Raw genomic sequence first — 9734 nt, forward strand, 5'->3', positions numbered from 1 at the left:
AATTGACTGATCAACTTCTCAAATCCACATCCCATATCTTGATAAATTGATGATTGAGGACACTCAAATAAGTTCAAATATGCATGAAATGATGAATTAAAGAACTTCCCTTGATTACATTTGACCATGGGCTGAGGTTGCTTCATGAGCAAGGCATTGTGATGCACAGATGAATTAGGGCTTCTCTGGGGAACAACCTCAAATCCTTTGACTTGCCTTGATCAAAAATGATGAATTGAAACACTAGGGGGCATATTTGATGGATGAGAGCTTTAGGAACCATTTTCATGCTTGCTTCCTCCTCCTGACCATGTCTTTGTACCAATGACCTCCTTGAAGCTTTTGGCCTTGTGATTGCTCAAGCTACAACCAAAAGATGTTAGTGACATATTTTTGGGCTTTTGGTTAGTAAACAAAAATGAGAAAAGCAATGATATACAATTCAAGCATGCTTCGTGATCTCAAACCACTCACAAGGAGTCCCACCCAAAAGCAGGGGGAACCAAGATGCTCAATGATCCTTGAGGCTATGTAATGAAATGCTATGATGCCATGAGGGATCTTAGGGACAAAATTGGGGTCTTACATGTGGTTCTTAACCTAAAATCCATGCTCGTGACTTTCAAAAAACCCTTGATTCGTGGTTGATCCGTTCATGTATCCCTAATATCAATGGAACTTGGGTGTTGATAAGGTGTAAACCATAATCCACCAAAATGGATGATTGATATTAAGGATAACATGATCCATCCCATGACCTTTATTTGGTGTGCTTTGCTTGATCCTTGAGTGTGATTTTTTCATTCATGCATTCATGCACTCATTTGCATCCATATCATCAATAATGAAGAAAATTTTCAAGGAACTTAAGGGGTTTATTTGCAAATTTTCAGACATGGAAAGACAAAGAAGGAATACAAAGAAGTACAGCTTCAGACAGCCAGATTTGAAAGAGTTAAGGAATCTGACATCCTATGTATTAGATCCTTTAGGTTTCAAAGCTCGTTTTGGGAAGCTTCTGCCTCTTCTGACTACTCAGGTAGATGAAGGGTTGATGAGTGTATTGGTGCAGTTTTATGATCCCTTGTACCGTTGCTTCACGTTCCCGGATTTCCAGCTTTTGCCTACGCTTGAGGAGTATGCCTATCTTGTGGGTATACCTATTCTAGACCAAGTGCCGTTCAGTGGCTTGGAGAGCATTCCTACTTCTCAAGAGATAGCAAACATCTTGCATATAGATGAATCTCTGGTTGATGCTCATATGACTACCAAAGGTGGAGTTCGAGGTCTCCCTTCTGAGTTCCTCATTGCTCAAGCTACTATATATGGGAAGGCCATGAGTGAGGATGCCTTTGAAGCCATATTTGTACTTATCATCTATGGATTGGTATTATTCTCCAACATCGACAAGTTCGTGGTTGTGAACGCTATTAGGATCTTTTCTACTCTTAATCCCGTTCCGACTCTGTTGGGAGAATCTTATTTCTCTTTGCATATGAGGAATGCAAAGGGTGGTGGTGCCATTGTGTGCTGTTTGCCTCTGCTGTATAAGTGGTTTATTTCTCACTTACCGTAGACGGTCGCCTTCAAGGAGAACAAGGGATGTCTACGGTGGTCCACGAGACTTATATCTCTCACTATTGATGATATCTCTTGGTATAACCGTGTGTATGATGGCATGCAGATTATCGACTCTTGTGGTGAAAACTCCAATGTACCTCTTCTTGGTACATGTGGTGGGATTAACTACAACCCTGTTTTGGCACGTCGTCAGCTTGGGTTCCCCCTAAAGGATGTGTTGTTTCAGGAGGATAAAGATCCCCAAGGCTTGAAAGCTAGGATGGTCCGTGCTTGGCGCAATATTCATAGGAAAGGAAGGAAGGAGCTAGGTCCTAAGAATTGTGTTGCCATGGAACCTTATACTGCTTGGGTAAGGAGGAGAGCTTCTGAGTATCTCATGCCTTACGATTATCCGAGACCTACACCTTTGGTTATGGTTGGGCCTTCAACCCTCCCTAACCAAGGAGTTGAGGAGTTGAGAGACGAAGACCTATCACGTGCCTGGATCCGTGAAAGGGAAGAGTTGCTTCAGTAGATAAAGGAGAAGGATGCTTTGATTGAGTTCCTCGAGCATCAAGTTATTGATGACCCTGATGATGCATGGACTTCTCTACTTCCTCAGTCTTCCAAGTTTTGGAAGAGGAAGTATGATCGACTCGCCAAGGAGAAAGCAGATATGGAGGCAGCCTACGAGAGGGAGGTGAAGAGGCTTCGTGCATCCTATCTCCCTGTGTCCCGAGCTTTAGATGATTGCTTCTAGGGATCCATAGGATGATTATTTTCCTTTTCTCTTGTATATGATTGACAAATGTTGTACTTCTTTCCCCGATATTATTTGATGAGATATTTCCATATGTGGTAAATGTTTAATGTTTCCAAAAAATTGCAAATAAAACCCTAAAAGTTCCTTTGAAATAAAAAACAAATCATATCAACAAGCATTGTATGCATCATGTGCATAAGCAGGTTTTGTTTCCGGTCTCTTGTCCTGTGGGCTAATTTTGTGTTCTTCATTTATTTTGAAGACAAGCTGACTCACCGGTACTACACTAGAGCCAACATTTCAAAACTGATGGATCATCTAGAGCAAGAGAACCGTGAACTCAAAGAGGAAGTGGCCAGATTAAGCACTTTGATGGAATCATTCTTGGCTGCCCAAAGTCAGTCTTCTCCGACGCCTTCAACTCCTCCCAAGAGGACGATCATCTCTGGGATTGTTTCCTCAACCGTGCTTGCAGCCAGTGCACATTTTGCTCCAGCGGCCATGCCAGCCGGACTCCCGTGGGGAATGCCTCCTAATTTCATGCCTGAGGGTCCCGCTCCAACTCTTGCTTCTATGCCGGCATCTATCCTAGTCCTTGTTGTTCCTCCTCCTGTCGTGCATACTATACCCAGAGTAGACGACACCATCTATCATTCTGAGTCGTCTGAAGGCCCAGATGTCTATGAGAAGATGGACGCTATGAACGACCAATTTCTTGAGCTTCGCAAGGAATTGAAAACTCTTCGAGGAAAGGATCTTTTCGGCAAGTCTGCTGCCGAATTGTGCTTGGTTCCCAATGTAAAGATCCCTGTGAAATTCAAGGTCCCTGACTTTGAAAAGTACAAAGGAAATACTTGTCCTCTCAGCCACCTGGTCATGTATGCTAGGAAGATGTCAATTCAGACCGACAATGATCAGTTACTCATCCACTACTTTCAGGACAGCTTATCCGGTGGCGCTCTACGGTGGTACATGGGTCTGGACAGTGCGAACATCCGATAGGGATCAATTGAGGGCCATGTCCCAGAAGGACAAGGAAACATTTAAAAAATATGCCCAGAGGTGGAGAGAGTTGGCAGGACAGATTGTGCCTCCGCTAGAAGAGAAGGAAACTACCAAGATCTTTCTGAAGACCTTGAGTTCATTCTATTATGAGCGGATGGTTGCTAGCGCTCCTTCTGACTTCACCGAGATGGTGAATATGGGGATGCGTCTAGAAGAAGGGGTTAGAGAAGGAAGTCTAACCAAAGAAGAAGGCTCTTCTGCCAAACGTTATGGGGCGTTTGTGAAGAAGAAAGATGGAGAGGCACATGATGTGACTTCCCATGTGAAACCTAGAAGACCCTCTGTGAGGAGGAAGACCGTGCGTCCCGCCGGTAACCAGCATCAGGTGGCTCATATAGCACCTATTTTTCAGAGATAATCAACAGTATCAGCAACAATCAGCAACCACATCCGCAATATCAACAACAACAGCACCGTCCGCAACAGCAGGCCCACTAGCCTCGAAACAGTAATCAAACCAACACGAGTTATGAGAGGAAAAAGGTCACATTTGACCCTATTCCAATGACAGACGCAGAGTTATATCCCTCCTTGATAGAGAGGAAGTTGATTACTCCGAGAGACCCACCGGCTATACCTGCTAACCCTCAATGGTGGTATAAGCCCGAATTGCATTGTGTTTATCATTTTGGTGCTCCCGACCACGATGTGGAGAATTGTTACCCTTTGAATACCAAGGTTCAAGACCTTGTGAGGTGTGGCATTCTGTGTTTTGAGGACGTAGGTCCTAATGTGAAGAAGAACCCATTGCCCGAGCATGGGAAACCTGTCAACATGGTCCAGGGCTGCCCTGGCAAGTACAAAGTCAAGTATGTCAGCCATATTCGACAATCTCTTATTGAGATGCATCGGTTACTATGCGAGTACAGTCATTATGAGCACGACCATGATAGATGCCGAATATGCTCTATTAACCGATTGGGTTATCGCCAGGTGCGCAAGGATCTTCAGGAAATGCTGGATGAAGGAGTCATTGAGATTCTTCAGAATAGGAATGTTGACGAAGATAAGCCTGAAGTCAATGTGATTTCCCCAGTATTCCGAATGCCCGAGCCTGTTATCATCAAGTATGATGGTAGCAAGCAAAAGGCCTCTCCTATTCTTATCATTAAGCCTGTCGGTCCAGTACCGTATTCTTCTGAAAAAGCAATCCCCTTTCGTTACAATGTTGTCGCGGTAGAAAATGGGAGAGAGGTGTCCTTACCATCCTCCTCTGTTGTTAATATTGCCGATGTAAGTGGTTTGACCCGCAGCGGTCGTGTGTTTTCAGCACCTCCCAAGCCCCAGGCTAATGCTGATTTTACTAAACGCCCGATTGGGAATGTTGTGAGCACTTCGAATCCGGCACCTGTTGCTAAGTCCCCCTCTACATTGATAACTCCTACTTCTGTTGGCCCAAGCGGCAATGTGAAAGAAGATTGTGATGAGATGCTGAGGCTCATCAAGAGAAGTGAGTACAATGTTGTAGACCAGCTTCTACAAACTCCATCCAAAATATCAGTGTTATCATTACTTTTGAATTCAGAACCACATAGAGAGGCACTACAGAAGGTTTTGGATGTGGCATATGTAGATCATGATGTCACAATAGAACAGTTCGATAGCATTGTTGCAAACATTACTGCTTGTAAGAATTTGAGTTTCTGTGACTCTGATCTCTCTGAGGAGGGAAGAGACCACAACTTGGCTTTACACATATCTATGAATTGCAGAGACAACGCCATGTCCAATGTGCTGGTGGACACTGGGTCATCACTAAATGTATTGCCAAAAACCACTCTTTCAAAGTTGTCATATCAAGGGCCTCCCATGAGGTAGAGTGGAATCGTTGTGAAAGTTTTCGATGGGTCGTGTAAAACTGTAATTGGGGAAGTTGATCTCCCAGTTAAGATCGGACCGAGTGATTTCCAGATTACCTTCCAGGTTATGGATATTCACCTATCGTATAGTTGTCTCTTAGGCAGACCATGGATTCACGAGGCAGGCGCCGTGACATCCACCCTACACCAGAAACTGAAATTTGTGAAAAATAAGAAGCTGGTGGTGGTAGGGGGAGAAAAGGCTCTCCTGGTTAGCCACTTGTCTTCCTTCTCATATATAGATGCTGAGGATGAAGTTGGAACTGCTTTCCAAGCTTTATCTATTGCTGAGCCTATTGAGAAGAGAGCTCCTTCATTTGCTTCCTATAGAGATGCAAAGTTGGCCATTAAGTGTGGTGCAACTCCTGGCCTAGGAAAAATGATTGAGCTAGAAGACAACAAGTCTCGGGCTGGCATATGCTTTTCTTCTAGGGTATACAATGAGAAAGGGCTATTCAAGAGTGGAGGTTTGATCCACACTGGTCAAGATGAAGAAGCTGCTGCTGTCTTGGAAGAAGATACAGGGGATTCTGGAAATTTCATTATCCCTGGAGGGGTCTGCAACAATTGGGTCGTTGTGGATGTTCCTACAGTTCTCCACAAGTCAGCGTAATGATCACTTTGTTTAAAAACCCTTCTCCCATGCCAAAGGGAGGAGTGATGACATTGTTGACACATAAATACAATGATATTTTCATTAAATAAATTCATGTTAAATGTTTGTTTTTCCAATTATTTTCCCTTTTCGCTTTTTGCCTGAAATTGGTTATCATATAAAACACTAAAAAATAGAATAAAATCAATCTTTTCATCTGCATAATGATTGCCTTGTTCGATTTCTAAAGGCTTTTCATACCCAAAATCATTATGCAGGTTGATCAAACCCATTGAACATAATGATCCAACACCATCTCCCAATTTTGAGTTCCCTGTATTTGAAGCGGAAGAAGATGATGTTGAAGAGATTCCTGATGAGATTACCCGTCTACTTGAACATGAAGAGAAGATCATTCAGCCGCATCTCGAGAATCTGGAAACAGTCAACTTGGGGTCTGAGGATTGTGTTCGTGAAGTGAAGATTGGGGCACTCCTTGAAGAATCTGTTAAGAAGGGGTTGATTGAATTGCTACGAGAATATGTTGATGTCTTTGCTTGGTCGTATGAAGACATGCCAGGTCTAGATACTGATATTTGCAACACTTCCTACCTTTAAAGCCTGAGTGCATGCCTGTGAAGCAGAAGCTCAGAAGAACTCATCCTGATATGGCAGTGAAGATCAAAGAGGAAGTTCAGAAGCAAATTGATGCGGGGTTTCTGGTGATTTCTACATATCCTCAATGGGTGGCCAATATTGTGCCCGTGCCAAAGAAAGATGGAAAAGTCCGGATGTGTGTGGACTATAGAGATTTGAATAAAGCTAGTCCGAAAATGATTTCCCTCTACCACATATTGATATGTTGGTGGACAATACAGCTAAATTCAATGTCTTCTCATTTATGGATGGATTTTCCGGATATAACCAGATCAAGATGGCACCCGAGGATATGGAGAAGACAACATTCATCACACCTTGGGGAACATTCTGTTATCGAGTGATGCCCTTCGGTTTGAAGAACGCTGGAGCCACGTATCAACGAGCTATGACCACCTTGTTTCATGATATGATGCACAAGGAGATTGAGGTATATGTTGATGATATGATTGCTAAGTCGAGAACGGAAGTTGAACATATAGAGCACTTGTTGAAACTTTTTCAGCGTTTGAGAAAGTACAAGCTTCGTCTGAACCCCAACAAGTGTACATTTGGAGTCTGTTCTGGCAAGTTACTGGGCTTTATTGTTAGTGAAAGAGGTATTGAGGTTGATCCTGCAAATGTCAAAGCAATACAAGAGATCCCTGCACCCAAAACTGAGAAGCAAGTCTGAGGTTTTCTTGGCCGCTTGAATTACATTTCTAGATTCATATCCCACATGACTACCACATGTGCCCCGATATTCAAGCTCCTCCGGAAAGATCAGTCCCACGATTGGACCGAGGGTTGCCAGAAAGCCTTCGACAACATTAAAGAATATCTGTCTGAACCTCCGATTCTGTCTCCGCCTGTGGAAGGAAGACCTTTGATCATGTATCTGACTGTTCTTGAAGACTCGATGGGTTGTGTCCTGGGTGAGCAAGACGAATCAGGGAAGAAGGAGTATGCTATTTACTACCTGAGCAAGAAGTTCACTAATTGTGAGTCTCGGTACTCAATGCTTGAGAAGACATGTTGTGCTTTAGCTTGGGCTACTAAGCGCTTACGCCAGTATATGATAAACCATACGACCTGGTTGATATCCATAATGGAGTATGGTGTTTGATGGCCCTATAAATCAGTATGGAAATGGTATTGGGGCAGTGATTATTACTCCTCAGGGCACACTGTCATACGGTGAACTGGACTTTTGTGTTTTTGCTTTGGAAAGCAAATGTCGCGGATAGCAAGAGTCGCCACCGACTTTTCTTTTATCCAATAAGGAAAGGCGGAAAAGAACAGGAAAAACCTTGATTAGATTTTAGGTACGGGAGGTACATTATACAAAGGGAAGGTGTTAGCACCCTTTGTATCCATGGTTATCCATGGGCTCTTAATTGCTTGATCACTTATGTTTTTCTTGTCTGAAAAAGTGTTTGTGAATTGCTTAGAAGATGTTTTGGAAAGAGAGTTTAACTTTGTAATGATTCTTGTACGAATGTATACAAAGTATTTATCTCGTTTAATTTTGAAAGTTGTTTAGAAAAATATAACTTGGCAATGATTCTAGTACGAATGTATACCAAGTGGTGATTTTCTAGTAGATGTTTTGCAAAGTGTGAGGTGTGAAAAGTATTTTGAGTTGTGATTCAGCATTTAAGAGTTATACCTACCCAAGGTCTTTATGGGCATTTCCTATCCTTATGAGGGTAAAACTGTCCTTACTATTGAGAAGTAAGTAGTCTTATCCTTTGGATGTAAAGGGACATCGTAGGGTCATCGATTGGTCATTGAAGGCAACATTTGTAAGGATACCTTAGCATTCGAAGGGACGATCATCATTTAACCGTAGGCTACAACGAAGGGTCATCGAGGGACAAAATCATATATTCGTAGGCAACATCCGAGGGACAATGATTTATTTTATAGGGACATGATGATTTAATCGAAGGGTCTTTGCTAAGTGTATCCCCACATTCGCGGGACATGACCATAATACCGTAATATCGTAAGGCAACAAGGAGAGGTCCAAGATCACATATTCAAAGGCAACATTTTACAATCAATTAGGTAGTTGTAATCAATTAGGTAATTAGGTCCATATTATAATCAATTAGGTAATTAGGGTGAATCTCCACAAGGGTATCCCACAAATAAAGTGGAATACCTAGCAAGCTACCTTCTCCGGGAGTATGTGAACCCTTACAAAATTCAGCAAACAAGTCAGAATACCAAAATAAGGGTGCAATCAAGAGTTGCACCAAACAATAGGCATCACAACAGAAATAGAGTCGGGAAGATAATGCATGATTACAATAAAACATGTCAGATAAGCAAAATCAGAACGAAAAAATCAGCGACTGTCATGTTCGCTGTTGCCTCGCCTAGCGAGGGCTTGGCGAACACTCGCTACATGTTCGCTTAGCGATGTGCTAGCGAACGGCTGCGGGTTTTGAATTTCAGAACGATACGATTCCAGCAAGTTTCACACCCTATGGCATCCATCACAAAAATTACATGGTTAAAAGTTCAAGACATTCATACATACTTAAATTCACATGCAAAACTTAAGATATTTTTATAAATTCAATCATAATGCCATATGCAAATTAAGGACATAAAGCGGTAATAGTAATGCAAACCTGTTTGCAATTGAATTGCAACCTTGAATTGGCAAGTCACTCTTAGGGTTGGCGCCGGATTGAGTTGGGCGGAGGTAACCTTGGTGCAGATGAGTTTCCTTCAGGGTTTCCTTTAGGATTGCTCTGAATTCTCTGGGTTAGCCTCCAGGGTTTGCTGTGCCTTCTTTCTATCTCCTCTTTTCGTTTTGTCCCCCTTTTCTCTGACTGAAGTGCTGCTATTTATAATGCTTTTTCGTGACCTAATGGGCTCAGAATGAGGCCCAGAATTTTCTGGTATTCGCAAGCTTCGCTAGGCGAGGGGTGTAGCGAAGGGTTCGCTAGGCGAAGGGGTTGCTCGCCTAGCGAGCATGCCAGTTTGGGCCATTTTCTGGATTTGGCCATTTGTGAGCTGGGTCTTTGTTCCTTTAAGATCAATGCTTTAAAAAGATAAGTTGGAGTGCCTTAAAAAATGCCTTGTAACATTAACGGGCAAATTTTGGGGTGCAACACACACATATTCCTTTTACAGCAAGGTTAACTTTCAAATGCACGAATAATATGGTTGAGTATGAGGCATGTATTATGGGATTAGAAGAGTGTATTGATCTAAGGATCAAGCACCTTGATGTATATGG

Source organism: Lathyrus oleraceus, chromosome 3 (assembly GCF_024323335.1).
Source record: "Lathyrus oleraceus cultivar Zhongwan6 chromosome 3, CAAS_Psat_ZW6_1.0, whole genome shotgun sequence".
Lineage (NCBI taxonomy): Eukaryota > Viridiplantae > Streptophyta > Magnoliopsida > Fabales > Fabaceae > Lathyrus > Lathyrus oleraceus.